The 18,700-nt window shown below is 44.4% G+C and overlaps 1 protein-coding gene and 1 long non-coding RNA gene across 13 annotated transcripts in view; both read right to left on the reverse strand.

Annotated features, from left to right (window-relative positions):
* The window catches only part of SELP (selectin P), a 1,134,746-nt gene that overhangs the window by 491,155 nt on the left and 624,891 nt on the right, over positions 1 to 18,700 (reverse strand). The gene's annotated exons all lie outside the window — the stretch shown is intronic.
* On the reverse strand, positions 11,931 to 14,386 carry LOC109495561. Its single transcript, XR_002151030.3, has 2 exons — positions 14,039 to 14,386; positions 11,931 to 12,617 (listed from the first exon to the last, which is right to left on the reverse strand). It is a non-coding gene; the product is annotated as an uncharacterized LOC109495561 (long non-coding RNA).

Consider the following 18,700-nt stretch of genomic DNA (forward strand, 5'->3'; position numbering starts at 1 on the left):
GATATGCTGTAACCGTAAAAATCATGTTTGTAAGTCAGAGTTCTAACTTAGGAGGAAAACAATCATTATGAAGCATTTGCTACCTCATTATAGGATTACCTTGGTGGTTTCATTTATGTCCTGGGAAGTGATTTACTTTGTTTCTGGAACCTTCTAACTGTTGTTACTCACCATGCTCTAGGGTAACATGACAGAATGTCAGTGAGAGCCACTGGCGAACAAGCCTAAGACCAGAACTAAATCAAATGGTGAACCATTGCCAACCAGACCGCATATGGCTAAACACGGGCATTCACGTTTTAATCCTCTGTGCCTTGGGACAAATTAGCCAAATCATCTTTTTAGGCCCGTTCCAGAAATTTTCTGTTTCTTTTACACCAGCACCCTTAATTCTCTTATCTCTTGGCTTTCTGCTTTGCCAATACTCAAATGGTAGTTGACAAGTTATCAATATTCTCTGCCCCTGGGTTCTTGAGCGTGGGAGGAAATAACATGGAAATAATATGGAAATAATGTGGATGTGGAAATTTGCTCTTTAACTCAGATGAGTCTTGAAGATAGACCAGCAGTCCTTTTCTCTTCCTATGTCAAGTCACTTTCCAAGTCTTTTCAGACAGTTTTTCTTAATGTGTATTTATTTTTGAGAGAGAGAGAGAGGGAGAGAGACACAGAGCATGAGTCAGGGAGGGGAAGAAAGAGAGGGAGACACAGAATCCGAAGCAGGCCCCAGGCTCTGAGCTGTCAGCACAGAGCCTGACGCAGGGCTCGAACTCACCAACCACGAGATCAGGACCTGAGCCGAAGTCAGATGCTCAACCGACTGAGCCTCCCAGGCACCCCTTTTTCAGACAGTTTTCAGATCTTTACTGATTTACACAATTTCTCAACTCCATAACTACCCTTAATTTAATTGACAAAGTAGAAGTTGGGGTGTAAATCGCATCAATATCCACCCCGCCTGCCACCCCCCCCCCCCCCCCCCCCCGCAAATAACAAGTACAAGGTAAAGGGAAGGGTGGCTGGAGAGGAGAGATCATTGGAGCCAGACTACGCTGCCTAATGGCTTGTGTTAAGGTTTGGACATGTTATTTAAACAACAAGAGAATGTTCTGGAGGGTTTAAGTAAGGGATTGATTTTCCTAGTCCTGGGAGTAGAGGTGTAGATCATGTAGAAGGAAGATATTTAGAGTGCCAGCCATCTTTAATCTAACGCAACAAGCCAAACTCACTGTTGATGTTCATCGACATATCTGTGTCGTGGTGCAGGTAGCAGTCTCTGTTAGTCCCCTAATTCTGTCCCTAGTCCAACTGCCTCAGAATCACATGGGAAGATTTTATAAAACAGAGATTGACAGGCTCCGTTCCCATGAGGATCCAGTTCGAAAAAGTGGGCTCAGATTATCTGTATTTTTATAAGCTCTTAAAGTGATTCTGATCATTAGTTTTGTTTGAGAATACTGACGGGAAAAGGGGAGTGGAGCTGAGCTGTTCAGAGCCACAGGAAGATTAGGTAGAGAAGGCAGGCGTAGGGGCCAGTTTCAGGGGAGTAGCTACAGAGCAAAATCCATTCTCCGCACTGATGCCAGTCTTTCTGAAATATAAGCCTGACCGTGTCATGTGTAAGCTTTCAGTGACTCCCCGTCACTGATAGCATGAATCCTCACCTTAGAATGACATATAAAGCCTTTTGTGATCTAGCCCTGCCTTCCCTCCGCAGCCTCAGATTTTCCCCATCGCCTGCTCCTGTACTTAACTACTTGCGTTCCCTAAAGTTGGTATGATTCGTAGCTCACAGCATTTATAGATATTACCTCCTTAGTACAGAACATCTCTCATTCTTTTTCGTCTGGCACAGACTGCTTAGACGTTGCTGAGTCTAGGAGAGCTTCCCTCAGCCCCTAGGTGCTGGGTTAGGTGCCCTCACTCCGTGCTACCCTCACACTCTCTGCTTAACATATCACAGCTCTAATCATGTGGCATTCAAATCAAGTCTCCTTGCTATTTTCTCTGTTAAATTCTGAGCCCTTTAATGGAGCATTCATGGTTAGAGTCTCAGTCACAGGCGTAAGCCCTAGTACAGCTGAAACCCAAGTTTTTGTTGAAAGTATAAAAGGTGATGTTCCAAGCAAAAAGACTCAGGGGAAGTCTACGTTTCTGGCTTCAAACGTAAATCAGAGCAAAGCAGCAGGAAAAAACCGCAAGGGTTTCTGCAGTTGTACGAGCACTGGGATGTGCAAGACTGGTCAAAACCGTGATCCAACAATGCAAGCTCACCAGGACCGGGAAACGCACAGAAACAAGAAGGCAGTGACTTCGGGGATCAAGCATCTGGGAGGAGACTGCAGCAAGAAAATTGGGTTCTGCCTAATTAGGAAATCTCTTCTTTTAATAGGAGCCAACCCAAGGGCATGGCCAACCCAAAGCCCATCGTTTCATCAGGTGAGAGGGTGGATTTCATACGAGAGAAATATTAAAATTATGGGTAGGTCGTAACAAAGCAACGCCTAAAATCCTCACCCGTTTCCTGCTAAGCAAAAGCCCAAAGAAACAAACTGGATTGTAGATGCAGTTAATCCTTCTGTGAACGTCGAAGGCAAGTAGAAAGTGCTCACCTGTGCTTCCCAGATGAATTAATTGCAAACATGCCTGCACTTCTACGTGAACCCTGGAGGACCCTTGGCTCGTACGACGATTCACGAATGGGTGTGATCTTCACCCACCTCCTCTTCCGAGAACCTGAGCCACCGCTGCTCAGCCCCAGCATAGGAGCACGCTGAGTCTTAAAGAGTCAGCAGTCTTATAGATGTGGGACCATCATAAAAATATAAAACAAAATGCATAAGGTCATCCGTGTGAAAGATGATCTGCTTTGTATTATGGACACATTTTGGCCTGATCCTGGTTTTTTTTTTTTTCTCTCTCTCTCTCTCTACCGTTTCCTGAAACCGGCCTGTTTTGAGTGATGTGTTAGGGAGAAGACCTGTGTCAGATATATTCGGCTGCCTGTCATGAATAATTAAATCCAGCTGTGTTATGCTTTCCTCCGTTCCAGCTGACTCTTTGATGCTCTGGTGTCCATGCCAGGAAACTACCTCTTAGGATCGTCAGAGGCCAGTGTTTTTGCAGAGGTCAATGCAAGCTAATTAAGCAAATATGTGAAAAAGAGTTTTAAAGGATCTCAATTAGCGGTGTGTGTGTATAGATGTATCGAGAGTGGGGTATGGGGAGAGACCTTTCAAATACTGGCTCGTGGAGCGAGTGATTTGGTGACAGAGAACCACGCATATGTGGCACCTTTGTAGGTTCATTACGTTGGCATGACTGATCTTTTGCTACGTGACAGGCAAACAAACATATAGCAAATGTCCAAGAAGATCATGGTGTTGTGATAGGAAAGGCGGTTACCTACATAGAAATGAGTCAGGACAAAAAGGACTATAAGAATAACACGGAAAAAGAATTAAAGTAATATAGAGACTTGAGTGACCCACTACATCTCTGGGATTTGAGGGATGCCACATGGATTCCATTCATCCCACCTTTTGGGAATGCCTCCTATGTGTCATCCATGGCTCTAGGGTCTCAGGATACACCAGGGAATAAAATCCAAAGTTCCCTGGCCTCGTGGAGCTTGTATTCCAGGAAGGTTAGGGATGCAGTAAATATAAATTAGTAAATTATTATTGATGTTAGAAAGTGGTAAGTTTGGGGGGGGGGAAAGGGAAAAATAGAGAAGAGTAAGGGGGCATGAGAGTCATGGAGGAAGGCTATAATTTCAAATAGTGGCCAGCATTGGCCTCTTTGATGAGGGTGACATTTGAGCAGAGAAGTGAAGAGGGTGAGGACAGGGGCCGTGTGGATATCTGGGGGAGGAGGGGACAACCAGTGCTGATGCCCCAAGTCTTGAGTGTGCCTGGACTATTTGAGGAACAGCGAGGGGATCTGTGCAGCTGCAGCAGGGTGGATTAAGGAGAGAGTGCAATGGGTATGAGATTTAGGGATACGACTGTGGCAGGATCATGTAGGGGCTTGAAGATTATTGAAGATTATGGTTTTTACTCTGATCCAGAAGGAGAACCATTGCAGAGTTTTGAGCAGAGAAGTGACATGATCTGACTTGAGAAAAGATCATAGTGGATGGAAACAAAGAGGCCCGATAGATCAGGAGTTGGTAAACTGTGGCTTGGGGTCCAAATTCAGCTCATTGCTTTTTTGGAAACAAACTTAACGTTGGAACACAGCCATGCCCATTTGCGTTATAACAGCAGAGATGACTGGGTGCCCCAATGACTAGTATGGCCTACGAAGCAGAAAATATTTGCTACATGGCCCTTTACAAAATCACTTTGCCGATTCCTAAATGAGAACATTGCAGTAACTCAGGAGAAAAGTAATGGTGGCTCAGGCCAGGGGGATAGCACTGAAGGTAATGAGAAGTGTTTGGATTCTGGATATGTTTGAAATGAAAGCCAACTGGATTTGCTGAATGGTATGTGTGGGAGTGTAATAAAGACAGAAGTCAAAGATGAGTCTAAAAGTTTTGATCTGAACCACCGGAAGAACATAGTTGCTATCATCTGAGGTATGGAAAGTGGGTGACAACGCAGTTTTCTTTTTTTTTTTTCTTTTTCTTTTTTATTTAAAAAAATTTTTTTTAATGTTTATTAATTTTTTTGAGACAGAGAGAGACAGAGCATGAACGGGGGAGGGTCAGAGAGAGGGAGACACAGAATCTGAAACAGGCTCCAGGCTCTGAGCTGTCAGCACAGAGCCCGACACGGGGCTCGAACTCACGGACCGCGAGATCATGACCTGAGCCGAAGTCCGACGCTTAACCGACTGAGCCACCCAGGCGCCCCGACAATGCACTTTTCATGGTGAGAGATCAGGAATCAGAAGAGCTTAAACTCAACATTTCTGAGTTTTTAGATGACACCAAGAGAAGACGTTGAGAAGTGGAGTGAATGTGCAAGTCTGAAGTTCAGGAGAGAAGTCTGGGCTGGAGACGGAAAATTAGCATGGAGGTGGTATTAAGCATTGTGATTCTGGATGAGTTTACTGAAAGAATGAGTGAAAATAGCGAAGAGAACAAAGAGTGAGCCCTAAAGTGTGTAATTCTTAAGAGCTTAGGAAGAAGAGGGAAAAGGCAGCAAAAGAGACTAAGGAGTGACCAATAAAGTAAACCAAGGGTTGAGTGTTCTGGAAGCCACGTGAAGAAAATATCAAGGACAGAGGGACTGACTACATCAAACCTTTGTAATAAGTCAAGTAAGAGGAAAACTGCGAACAAACAGCTTTGGTAGAGTGGGTAGGAAAAAAAACCCCGGCTTGCAGTGATTATAAGTGACTATGGGAGGAAAGGAATTATAGAGAATGGATATAGACAACTTGTCCAAAGAGTTTTGCCAGGAAGGAATACAAATTTGCAAACAAGGCAGTATCAGGCAAGGGAAGTAAGGGTAAGTGAAGGGTTTTGTTTTTGTTTTTAAGATGGGAGAAATAAATTATGTGTTTGTATATTGATGGGAAGGCTTTGGTAGAGAGAAGGAGACATTTGTGATTCAGGAAAAGAAATGGGAGGATTTCTAGAGCATTGTCACTGAGTAAAGATGGGATCTCATTTGCAAGTGGGGAGATTGACTTTTGATAGGTGCATGGTTAAGTCCTCTTCAGCTGCAGGTGGGAGGTAAGGGTTTATGCGTATAGATTCTGATGGAATTTGCAAGTGGGGAGATTGACTTTTGATAGGTGCATGGTTAAGTCCTCTTCAGCTGCAGGTGGGAGGTAAGGGTTTATGCGTATAGATTCTGATGAAAAGGTGGTGATGGTTACGGAAATTTAGAGAAGTCCCTTTTTGTTGGCGTTAACTTTGTCAGTGAAGTGGGAAAGACGATCATCATCCGAGAATGAAGACTGAGGCGGTGTGCTGTGGGTCTGAGGAGAGATAAGAATGAACAAGGTAGCCATCGCATATGCGGTAGAGTGAATAGGCCAGAAAAGTAGAATATGATCATCAAGCAACATTTAGGTTCACTGGAGGTTCATGATCAAGAGTGTTGGCCTTCGGCTCATTCTTTGGCAGGAACGAAGGCACAAATTAGGTAAAATTAGCCAGGGTTGTAGTTTTGTCAAGTGAGTACACCAAGGAATTAAGGGTATATACAAAGAGGTTGAGTCTATTGATTAGTCACGGACTTTAAGATGAGTAAGGTGGTGAGAGAGAATTTCATGAAGGTTAGAGATAATGAAAAGATAGATCAATGGGTTGGAGATCCTGGTGAAGTTGGAACTGGGTCACTAGAGGAAATGGAGGGATAGATGGATGTTATGGTCAGAGAATGGAATGAATTAAATTGGTGTTATGGAAGGATTATTGGTAAAGAGAAGGTCTAGGGCTCTGAACATACAGATAAATGGCTGAGGTAGTATGGAGGGTCAGATCACTGGAAGAGAGGAGTTCTAGAAATGGAGAGTCTACTGAATCATCTACTGTGTACGTGGTGATCATCCAGGAATGGAGACGTTAGCAGGACTGGAGATAGTAAAAGTGAACCAGGAAGTAAAACCAGTGGGAAGTAAAGGGGCATAACTGGGGGGTTGGTTGGTGACATCACAATGAGGGATAGTGGGCAGTATGATTTTTTTTTAAGTTTATTATTGAGAGACAGAGAGAGACAGAGCGTAAGCAGCGGTGGGGCAGAGAGAGGAGGAGACACAGAATCCGAAGCAGGCCCCAGGCTCCTAGGTGTCAGCACAGAGTGCGACATGGGGCTGGAACTCACAAACCATGAGATCATGACCTGAGCCGAAGTCGGACGCTCAACCGACTGAGCCACCCAGGTGCCCCCAGTATGATTTAATTATAAGAGATTCAATCCCGAGAATGTCTAGGGAAGACAGAGGGGGAAGGGACAATGGTTTGAAAACAGCAATGAGGGGTATGGAGGGTACCTATCTCATATATGATTTAAATTTTATATAAGACTCCAAGGATAAGTGGTTGTTCTTAATGCGGAGAATCTGGGAAAGAATATTCCAGACATAGTGAAATGGTTGGGCATTTGATAGCATGTGCCAAGACACAGAATTTAAGAAATGGTGAGTAGATGAATCTGGCCGGGGCATCAGACTGGACCACAGTGGCTGTTTTGCAGAAACCCTGGGGTATGACAGTGATGGAAGAAGATGAAGTTGCTGAAATTTGTAGGTTGGGGCAGACTGTGATAGATCCTCTAGATTAAGGTTTTCCTTTTAGCTAAAGGGGCTACTAAAGGTTTTTAGACAGGGCACGAACTCACCAGGTTTATTTCACAAAGGTGAACTCTGCTACAATGTAGAAAGTGGCTGGGGACAAGGAAGATAACCAGAAAGCTACAGCAGTGGTTAAAACCACAGATCAAAGGGCCTGAATTTAGGCAGTGCCCAAAGGAGCAGGGGAAATTCAGGGGAAGTGAAATCAACATGGGTGGCAATGGTTTGGGTGTAGTTAGGAAGAGAAAGAAAGGAATCAATGAAGTACTTGAAGATTTTCAACCACAGTCACTGGGAGGAGTAACTTTTAAGTGTTGGAGTTTAGGGAATAAATGAGAATAACTAAGATACCTTGGCAGATGACCCACCTTTTAACAGGCAATCACTCAGCAGAGGCTTAATGAGTACCTTATTCTGTAGTTAGATATTTGTTTCTTTTGTGGAACTCAACATTCCTTAAAGTATTTTCAAGCCTGGTGAGGATGCTCAGGGACCGATCATATTTTTCCCTCTAAATAGTTTAGCCCGTTTAGATACGGACTCAGAGATCAAAGATGAAACGTTAATGTAATTAACTATAAAGCAAGGCCGGAGCCCAAATAAGACTTCTTCCCGTGACCGTCTCCCCGCTACCCCACAAGTCTAGATCTTGGGGCTTGACTGCCCCCACCCCATCCCCAGCAGGAGAGACTCAGGTCTGAAGGGTTCATATTTGCTGAGACATATTTGCCGAGATCTGCAATCTCTCCTGACCCGGCGAGGATGGAAGGCCGGCAAGAAAAGCTTGTTCGGCATCTGTGCTTTCTTTCCCCAGTGAAACTAGAGCGAGAGGGAAGATAAAAGAGAAGTGCTCCTTCCTCCTTTCTCCTTTTGATCTCTCCTGGAAGTGGAAAGAAAATCCGTGCCTCTCTCTGGAAACTGAGGAACAGCGTAACGAGCATTTCCCCTACCGATGACAGGGCCTCTGTTAGACGCAGGCAAAGTAGAAATATAAACTCAGGTAAAGCGGCCTAATCATATGGAGGCCCTAAATAGGAAACACGCCTTCTTGTGTACAATGTGCGGGGCCAGGGCGCTAAGGGAAACGGAAGGTAGGGAAATACGCCGGATCACTGGTCTAGCTGGGCCAAAAGGGCAACATTTAGTACACGGAGGCAAGAGTGCCTTATAAAACTCAAGGGCGAGAGTGCAGCTGGGCCTCAGGGTGGGACCAGAGTCAAGGAAGCCATGCGAACCCAGGAAATAGACCTGCTCCATCTCAAGTCTTGGCTTCTCCCGGAGCACCTGCTTCCCTTTTCTCTTTGCCTGAGGGTGACTTTCTTTGTTCCCTCATCTCCTTAACAGAAAACAAAGACCAGCAGGGCTTCCTGGTTTGCCTGTTCTGGATTCAGCCCCAGAGAGTGCCTCACAGAGTGACTGACTCTTTCCCAGTAGCCCTTGATCTTGTTCTCCGTTCTCATTTCGCAGGAAAGGGTCACCAGCTGGCCTGGCCTAAGTCAGAGCCTCATTTCTTGTCCACTCCCCTGTGCTGGGTGGCTGTGTGTATCAGATCCCGCCCCCACCCCACCCCGCTGTGGGCTGCATCTGACGAGGTTCAAGGAAGTGAGCTGGGAAGATACTCCAAAACCGTCTTCGGTGTCTGAGTGTTTTTGGTGACTGAGATCAGGAAATATTCAGGAAATTTCCAATCATGTAGCATGTTTATGCCATGCAATAAAATGCAATTAAGCAGTCTCTTGGTAAGAACCCTTTAAAATAGTGTCTTAGGGGGGCGCCTGGGTGGCTCAGTTTGTTAAGCGTCCGACTTCGGCTCAGGTCATGATCTCACTGCTCGTGGGTTCAAGCCCCGCGTGGGGCTCTGGGCTGACAGTTCGGAGCCCGGAGGCTGCTTCGGATTCTGTGTCTCCCTCGCTCTCTGCCCCTCCCCCGCTTGCACTCTGTCTCTGTCTCTCTCTCAAAAATAAATAAACATTTAAAAAAATTAAAAAAAAAAAGTGTTTTGGAAAGGCAGCCAACACCTGCCCTTGGGATCTTAGCAAGAATAAGTAGGCTACAATTTTCCCGTACCCCTGGATTAAACATGCGTACAGAAAGGATCTGGGTTATTGTAAGAACAAAAGGATGTCAAGGAAGAATGTCTGGATCTCACCCGCTCTAGGAATATTTGTCAAGAAGGAAAAAGGAATGCGACAGACAGGCCCTCTGTGTCTGCCAGATGTTCTGCGACAATACTTATTGTTAAACTGAAATTTAAATTATGAGAGCCAGGCCCGCCAAACGATGAAATAGCCAGAGGCATTTTGAGTCCCATTCATTCATTAGTCCTTTCTGGGTGTGGTTCTCAGTCAAGCCACCATTGCTTGACGTGAACTGTTAGGGTGTCTCTGGAATAATTAGCCCTTTGACCCTTTCCCTGGCTCCCGAGTTAGGAGGAGTGCTTTTTTCTGTTTCCTCCTCACTCCCGCTTTGGGAATTTCCTTTCAAATGTAGGGTATTAATAGCAGTAAGCACTCAGCGAATGCTAAGTTCTTTACATCTATGATGCTATTTAACTTTTTCAATAGCCCCGTGAGATACATGTTTTACATGTTTTTATGTAGATTTCACATTTTTAAGTTTGGAAACTGAGTTTAGTTTTTTTTTTGAGAGAGAGAGAGTGTGTGTGTGAGTGGGGAGGGGCAGAGAGAGAGGGAGACACAGGATCTGAAGCAGGTTCCAGGCTCTGAGCTATCAGCACAGAGCCCGACAAAGCTATGATATCATGACCTGAACCCAAGTTGGACACTTAATCGACTGAGCCACCCAAGTGCCCCTGGTTTTAAGAGTTTAAGAGAATAGCCCAAGATCAGTGGCTGGTTAAAGGACCAAACACAATTGGGAACCCAGGCCTGCTTGATAGCAAAGTCTGTGCTCTTGATATAATCTATAGGGATGATGTCTGGGAACATAAAAGTATTATGTTTATAATAAGTATACATTTATGTCGTGTGTTCCTCTACGTAGATAGATCTAGATATTGTGTTCTACATGAGGAAAACTTGTAAGTAAGTTAGCGAGTAGAGCTTCCTAAACTTGATTTAATAATTTTCCCACCTATGCCTGGGTGATAGTAACGACTTTTTCTTTCCAGCCTCCAGAAAATCCTTGTCCCACTCACGTATAATGTCAGAAGATTCTTCAGATTATTTTTGAAAAAATTGTTTCAATATTTATTTTTGAGGGAGACAGAGCAGGAGTGGGGGAGGGGCAGAGAGAGAGGGCGACACAGAATCCGAAGCAGGCTCCGGGCTCCGAGCTGTCAGCACAGCGCCCGATGCGGGGCTTGAACCCACAAACCATGAGATCATGACCCGAAGTTGGACGCTTAACCTACTGACCCAACCAGGTGCCTGCCCCCCCCCTCCTCCTCCCCTTCAGATTATTTTTAAGAGGCGTGGCCACTCTGGAGAGGACTGGCCTTGGAGCTTGCTCCCAAGATGCTCCCACTGCCACTGATTCCTGGTTTGGAGAAATGGATCTATAGAGAAAAGGATAATCCAGAGTGGCCCCGCCCCACGCCTTCTAGAAGAGGCTGCAGGCAGACATTCACTACATCAGTGATTGTCCAAAAAGAACTGCTAACCCTCCACTGGTCAAACTCTAGACTTGTCCTTGGGCTTTGGCTCTCTCTGCTTGTTTTCATGAGATTTTTCATCTCTTCTTTATTATTACAGTGTATTATTAGATCAGTGCTCCAAATCTACAGCAAGGAGGCCCTGGGCAAGCTTTTATTGCTTTATCATGATTTACAATCCATTTAACCAACTTCAGCACGTTTTAGAAATGTTTCCAATGTAATTCCTTTATTTTTTGTTTGTTTACATATAGAAAACACACAGGGTAATTAACCACACAAGTAACTTGCATTTCAGATTATTCTGATTTATACTGTGTGTTTCAGTAAACCAAATTTTTGAAGTTTGAAATTTGATAACAGTTATGAGCCCTTTTTCTGTATGTGTGCACCCATACGCAAAGAATTTTACATATCGCTTCAAGAGAAGTGCTATAGTAAAAATCATAATAGTGGTTAAACGATCTCCATTTAGATTGAGTCTCTTCTCCAGGCTTAAGATTCATCTCAACAGATTCCTTCATTTTTTTAAATACGTGTGCGTCTGAAGAAAGAGCCCTTGTATCCTGGAATCTTAGAGGTGGAACTGACTTTGGAAGTTTCCAATCCAACATCTCATTCACACTTTTGATGTTAAATAATAGTAGCAAGTATTTGTTGCTATTTCCTAAGCATTCCTATAAACATTTTAGATGTATTAATTCACTTGGCCCTCATGATGTTCCTAGGTAGTCAGTACCATATTTATTCCCATTTAACAGAACAGTATATAAGGCATATGAGGCATAAAGGATATAAGTAAGTTACCTGAGGTTACACAGCTAGAGTTGAGCTCTAAGCTCTTCAGTACCATACAATAGTGTAGAATAACTGTATCAAAGATGATCTAGAAGAGGTTACCTCTGCCCTTACCAACCCCAAAGCCTGTGTGATCTCTGGATTCTTTCTGATGTTCCCATATTCTACCTTGGATAACCCTTTCCTCCTCTACCCTCAAACGCCACAGTATGACATTCTGGAAATAAATGAGCACAAGCTATAAAATGATAAATTGTTAAAGAATCAATCCTTTCCAGACCCTGCTCTTTTATTTTCATTCTGGGAAAGAGTGTCAACTCTGCTCTCTAGAACCTAAGTGCATCCCCTTTCTCTACCCTAGGAGGCTTCCTCTGTTCGTGCCAAATGTGGGCAGAGATGTCAAGCTGTGAAGGAAGGACTCCTTTGCACACTTTCTGGAGTGATGGGTGATGGCTCCGCAGTGAGAACACAGTAATGGCTTCTTTCAGGCAACGTGCTATGCCTGGGAGAGGTGAGAAGTTGGAGACAACGGGTCTCAGAGAAACAACATGGGTCAGGCTGTTCATTTCTCATTACAGGGATTGCATTTCAGTGGCTGCTAATCTGAGGACAGGGTCCAGACAGAGATTAATGAGAAACCCTAACCCTCTCTGGAATGTGGGCAGATCCTGGGGCCTCAAGGCCTGGCCACAGAAGAAGCAGTTTCGGGAGCCAGGAGCCCAGATTGTCTAGAGTGGAACATTAGAATCTTGGCAAAGGACAGATGAGCTCTCATCACACAGTCCTTGGTCTGGGGTCTGGTGTGTGATACTCAAGTCAGGTTTAACCCATGGCGATGAGGACGGACGGTGAGGCCAGGAGACGAGGTGTACAAAGGGGCATATTTAAATTTTCATTTCCGACAGAAATTATGATGGATTGCTTTTAATCTGGAGTGTGATGACCATGATCTCTCCTGCAGAGAAATATATAAAAGATAAGTTTTAATCTTTCGTGTTAACTCCAAATTCTTCCAAAGAATAAGAAGGGCTTGGTTCATTTGTCCAACTCTTCACCCATTCGCCGAGCTGACAAGTATCTATTTGGCACCTAATACACCGTGCCGGGCACTGGGGACACAATGGGGAGGGAAATAGACTTAAATAACTTTCAATTTGGTCAAGGGCAGATGTGAAATGAGCATGTACTCAAATAAACTGTAATCTTAATTGTAATAAAAGCCATGAAGCAAATATACAAGAAAGAGAATAATGGGGGTGGGATGTCTACTCTCTATTTGAGGATCTAGGAAGATTTTTCCTGGTTCATACATCCTGGATTCTTTGGGGTTTCACTCACCGGTGATTTAAGAAATGAGGGCTGTGACAAGATTCTCTCAATGGGGTCCCCATAAAAATCAGGAGATAAAGGTAGATTTCGTAGGGGAAGAAACTTCCATCTTTTCTGTACATTGTCCCACAGCATATGGAAGTCAGATCTGTGTGGTTCACAGCCTCATTTCCAGCACAATGACTAGCTTGTAATAGGTGTTCAACGAATGTCCATTGAGTAAGTGAATAACTGAAACGCTGACATTTCTCTGCTTCTCTCTTTCTGTTTGAGTGGATTAGCACCAAGCTGGAAGTAAGAGGCAGGCCAGACTTTGGGAGTTGGATTCAGCTCGTAAATCCCACACTGGGCCTTTATGCCTGAGAGAATATATGAACAACTGGTAGACAAGACCAGAAAAAGGTCCTGAAGGCAGACGTCAAAGACCAGTAGGAAGGAAAGAGAACCATCATTCGAGGCCTAAAGTTTGGGACGAGGCAGTAGGTCTCTGCCAGTCCAGCCTTTTCTTTCAGCCTTAGTAACATTGGTCCAGGCCTTCTCAGGGGGCTGGGACCCGCTCTACGCCTGCCATCACTGCCTTTGAAAGTGAGGTGAGACCTGACCAGCTCTGGAGAGACAATGAGTCAGGTTCGGGTGGGTGGAGGGAGGAGGAGTAGAGGGAACACTGAATAAAATACTTTGTCCCTTTTGTGTCCTTTATTAAAGGGGACTTCCCCAATTCTCCTCTTTCTACCCTTCCCTCCTCACTTTCTGAGTTTTTCTCCATAACGTTATGAGTATCTGATGTAGTCAGCAACACATCATATATATATATATATATATATATATATATATATATATATATATACATCTCTTCTCTGGAATATAGGCTCTGGAAGGCATTGGCTTTACCTTTTTGTTATCATATTCCCAGCCTTCAGTTGAGTGCTATCACACGGTGGATGCTGGGTAAATATATACTGAATGAGTAATACAACACAAACACAAATACAACCATCAGGGTACATCCAAAACAAAAGAAAACAAAAGAAAAAACAGAAACCTTACCTGTGATCACAAAGATATTAGCATCGAGACTGAAAACCATTTCCCATTTGTTTACTTGTATTTTATTTCCCAGTTATCAAGCCTCCTGGAAGATTCCTTTATTCTCACGGTTCTAAAGCTCCCCCAGCCTCTCTGTGTTTTCCACACACACTCCCAACCCCTGAAAGTCTTCCCTATTTTTACAATGCCAGGAAGGACTGACATAACAATTACATCTGGTGACCCACTTACAATGGGCCACACTTAAAGCCATCCTCTTTAAAGGGGACTGTTTTAAATGGACCACCCTGTATGCTACGTTAGGTTGTGCCTTTGTGCCAATAAGCTCAGAAGTGTTTCATAAATAAAAAGATGATGTTAGGGAAAAGAGTTCTCTCTTTCTTTTTGTCTTCTAATTCACACGGAAAATTTTAGTGTAGAAATCTCCTGCTCAGCTGTGCAATGACAAAGCAATTCAGCCCAGAGAGATGATGCTTTGGGTTTGGAATCGATTATGATAGGTCGATACTGGAGAGCAGGCTTCCATTTGGGGGGAAACTGAAGAAGACTACATTCTACAGGAAAGATCCTTCTAGATAACAGATCCTCTAAGCTTCACTTCCTGCTTCCTAAAGGGCTTCTGTTGGGTCCCCGAAAGGAGCCTCAAGGTCAAGAGGGAAAAGGGAAGGCAAGCTAATTTATAGCTGCTCCAAGAATGCAGTTGCTGGATATATCCTGACAGGGGGTTCTGTTGTGCTTTGAAGAATTACGGGAAAATTCAAGCTCAGAACGAGCTTCTGTAATATGAAAATTAAAACTCCACCCCAAGCCTTCACCCGCATCTGAAGCCAAGTCCATTTAGATGTGCAGGAGGGATCTGTTTACTTTGTATGGAAAATCACTTTCTTTTTATTAGCAAGCTCCAGGGTTTCCTGATGATCTGAAGGGCTGTTGCCTCTCAGAGGGCAGTCATGGGGCATTCTTGGCACCCGCAGGGGCCAGAAGGACTGGAAATCTTATTTTGCAACATTTTCTGCCTGCGTTTTAAAGTCAAGGAAGACAAATGGTTCTGATAAGTTCAGCGATACCTTTGGATTTGAATTGACTTTTTGTCCTGAGCTGACCTGGAGAGGTGGAAAACCAAACCAAATGGAAACAAACAAAAAATAAAAACAAACCCCAAACCAACATAACATGAGCAACTTTTTCTCTGCAAGCCCATCGGTTCCAGGAGGAGCGGCTCTCCTGTTCCTACTGTCATCAAGAAACCAAACACAAGACTTAGGGTGGGCGTAGGGGAGGGTGAGGGGGTAGGGGATGGTCTTTAGACACATTTTCAGTTCAGTCTTTTCCTTGCTGTTACCCTGCCCGCTCTTGTCTTCCTGATATTGTTCAGTTGTTCACCTCTAACCAGCTGGTCATCCAGATTTCTCCTCATCTCCCCACATCCTATCAAGAGACCTTCCTTAGCAGGTGTGCCTTAAACATTCCAGTTCACGGCGATCTCCCCGCCGCTCGACTGTGAAGATTTTCCAGGGTCCCAAATACTCTACCGCTAGAATTGGGTTTTTTTTTTCCCCTTCTATCCCTTTACCCTACCATTAAGTCAAATGAATTCTTCCTTGCAACCTTCTGACTCTCCTAAGCTGAAAGATCACCTCTGGATTCCCTACCCAGAAGCCCAGATCCTTCAGTTTCAGCAGCCCGTAGGCTCCCTGGCTCAACCAAGGAACGACTCCCCCAGTGGCTCCTCTGCCAGCCCCCTCTGCCTTTTCGTGCCATCTAACCCACGTGCCCTTATTCTCTTTCCTTTACCATCCATTCTCTGACGCCAGATCCATTCTTCGTTCATGTTCCCTGGCCCCGAGCCCTCCCGGTGCCAATGTGGTCCACTTGTTGAGTGATCCCTGTCAGTCAACTCTGGCTCATTACAAACTGTGTAGGCCCTAACCTCACACTTCCATATGGCCTCACGATATATTATTGTAATTATATTCTCTGCAGTGGGCAAAATGAAACACATGCTGTGGCAGTGGCTGTGTTTTAAGCTGATTGCCAAGGCAGACTAATAAAAAGTGAGCGAGGTCTCCTGTAGGACTGTTTCCACCTATTGGCTGCTTCTGGGAGTAGGATTTCCTGACAGTTACTACTTTGCAGTCAGATAACATCAAATGCCTGCTTCTGGACCTTGCTCTTAGGTCTTTAGACTGCATAGGTGATGATTTTAAGTGGGGACTGTAAGAAAACTTCAGCAGTGTGTACCAGGAAGTTGGAGGGAAATTGAGGATAAGGGCAGGGGGATAAGTGGAGATGGTTTCACGTAATAATTAGAGCTATCATTTTTTGAGGAACTACGTTGGGCCAAGTGCTAACTAGTTATTTTGTGTATGTTCTCTTAATTAAACATCGCTGGAGTCTTTCAATTCAGAGCTATTACTAGATCCTACCTTCCAGAGTTTATTTCCTAGTCTGTTGTTGCTCTGCAAGTGATCTAGGAGCTGACAAATCTGGCTTCACATCTTTCCTTTTTTTTTTTTACGTGGGCGCAAATCTTTTTAACTTTTTTTCAAGTTTATTTATATCAGAGAGAGACAGAGAGAAAGAGAGAGGGAGAGAATGAGTGGGGGAGGGGCAGAAAGAGAGGGAGACACAGAATCGGAAGCAGGCTCCGGGCTCCGAGCTGTCCGCACAGCGCCCGACGCGGGGCTTGAACCCACCTGAGCCACACTGGAGGCTTAACAGACTGAGCCACCCAGGCGCGCCCCTGTGTGGGCGCAAATCTTAATGCTTTGAAATGAGAGAATCAAGTTTTCAACTGTAAAATGTAGGAATGATAATACCTGGTTAATGGGATTGATGTGACAAGTTGCAGGAGTGCTGACAACACTGACTCTATCTTTGGCCCTCCATCGTTTCCATGTCAGATCAATGGCCTCTTTGGGAGCTACGTGTTCTGGGCCCCTTGGAGATTAACATATATACCTTACAAATGCCTGCCAAAGCTTGGGGGGCCTCCCAAAGCTCGCTTTGGCCTCCCACGAATCTTTTAGAGATAACTTAGTCTTTCCCCTTTCTGCCGTACAGGTAGCACAAGACCTAATCAAAGCTAGCTGTCAACTAGGCACATGCGAGCCTTCTGATCTCACCACGGCGCCCCTCTGCGTGTCCCTTGGCTCTATAAAATCTGCGGACTGATGTCCGGACTTGGGGACAGTAACTGTGCAGCTGCCATGGACCCCTGCCCCACCCGTAAGCTAGCCCGGCTACAACTCTGTAAACCGTATGGAGTCACCTGCTTCGTTTCCCACTCTCAAGATGCCTTCTCAGTTTGGGGGCTACTTCACTGTCCCTCCTTCACCTTCCGAGGCAAGTAGAGTAGATGTTACGTTTCGGGGGGGATGATAGTGGCTATCCTACAGCAGGTGCTCAAGACATGAGAGCATTGGTTCTAATTTTACCTAAGTAACGTGTATAGCAAAAAAACAACCCGTTACAAAATAGGCAAAGGAGAGGGGTAGGCGTTTCTCCAAAGAAGATATATGAAAGGCCAACAGGTACAGGAATAGCTGCTCAACATCACTGGGCGTTAGGGAAATGCAAATTGAAACCACAGTGAGACATCACCTCATGCCCGTTTGTTAACAGTCATCAAAAAACCAAAGATAACAAACGCCGGCATGGACGTGGAGAAAAGGGAACCCCTGTGCACTGTTGGTGGGAATGTAAATTGGTTCCTGCACTGCTGTTGAGACTGCAAATTGGTGCAACCCCTATGGAAGACAGTGTGGAGAATCCTCAAAAAAAAAAATAAAAACAGAACTACTCTACGACCCAGCCACTCCACTTCTGGGAATATATCCAAAGGAAATAAAAACACTGACTTGGAAACCCCGTGTCCATTGCATTATTCACAATAGCCAAGATAGGGAAATAATCTGTGTCCATCAATGAATAAATGGGTAAAGTAAAGGAGTTGTATTGTGTGTGTATATATATATATATATATATACCCATGTATACATATATATATACACACACGTGTATATATATATTGTGTATAACACTGCTCTGCAATATGTAAGAAAGTTTAGACGGGATCCTAAGAGTTTTCATCACAAGGAGAATTTTTTTCCTTCTTTTCTTCTTTCTTTTCTTTTTATTGTGTCTATATGAGAAGACAGATGTCACCTGGGCCTCCTGTGGTAATCATTTCACAGTATCCATAAACCGAACCATCATGCCGTGCTCTTTAAGTTTGCAGTGACGTACGTCAATTATTCCTCGATGAAGCTGAAAAACATAATAAAGTTCTTTATTTAAGGTTTTGCGAACGCAAAGTTATCATCTGGATTCATAAAGTTTCCGAGCCCTTTAAAGCAACGGAGCCACGGGTGCTCACAGAGCTAGTGGGGAAAAATGGAAGGAAAAGTCGGTAACACACAGACACACAGCCACGCGGACACACACGCCCAATCAGGCCCACGGATGGGGTCTTTAACAGTTAACCGAGGTTCACTTACAGAGCTCCCACAACAAATGAGCATATGGTGAGCATTTGAGAGAGAGAATACATCCTTCCTCGAAGGGAATTTAGGAAGAAAAGGGAATGTCTTAAAAAGGAGAAGAAATGAGAAAATTAGGGAAGCTCTCTGTGGTTTACCCTTTGTTAAAAATTGCAACATA

The sequence above is a fragment of the Felis catus genome, chromosome F1 (assembly GCF_018350175.1).
Source record: "Felis catus isolate Fca126 chromosome F1, F.catus_Fca126_mat1.0, whole genome shotgun sequence".
NCBI classification, from domain to species: Eukaryota; Metazoa; Chordata; class Mammalia; order Carnivora; family Felidae; genus Felis; species Felis catus.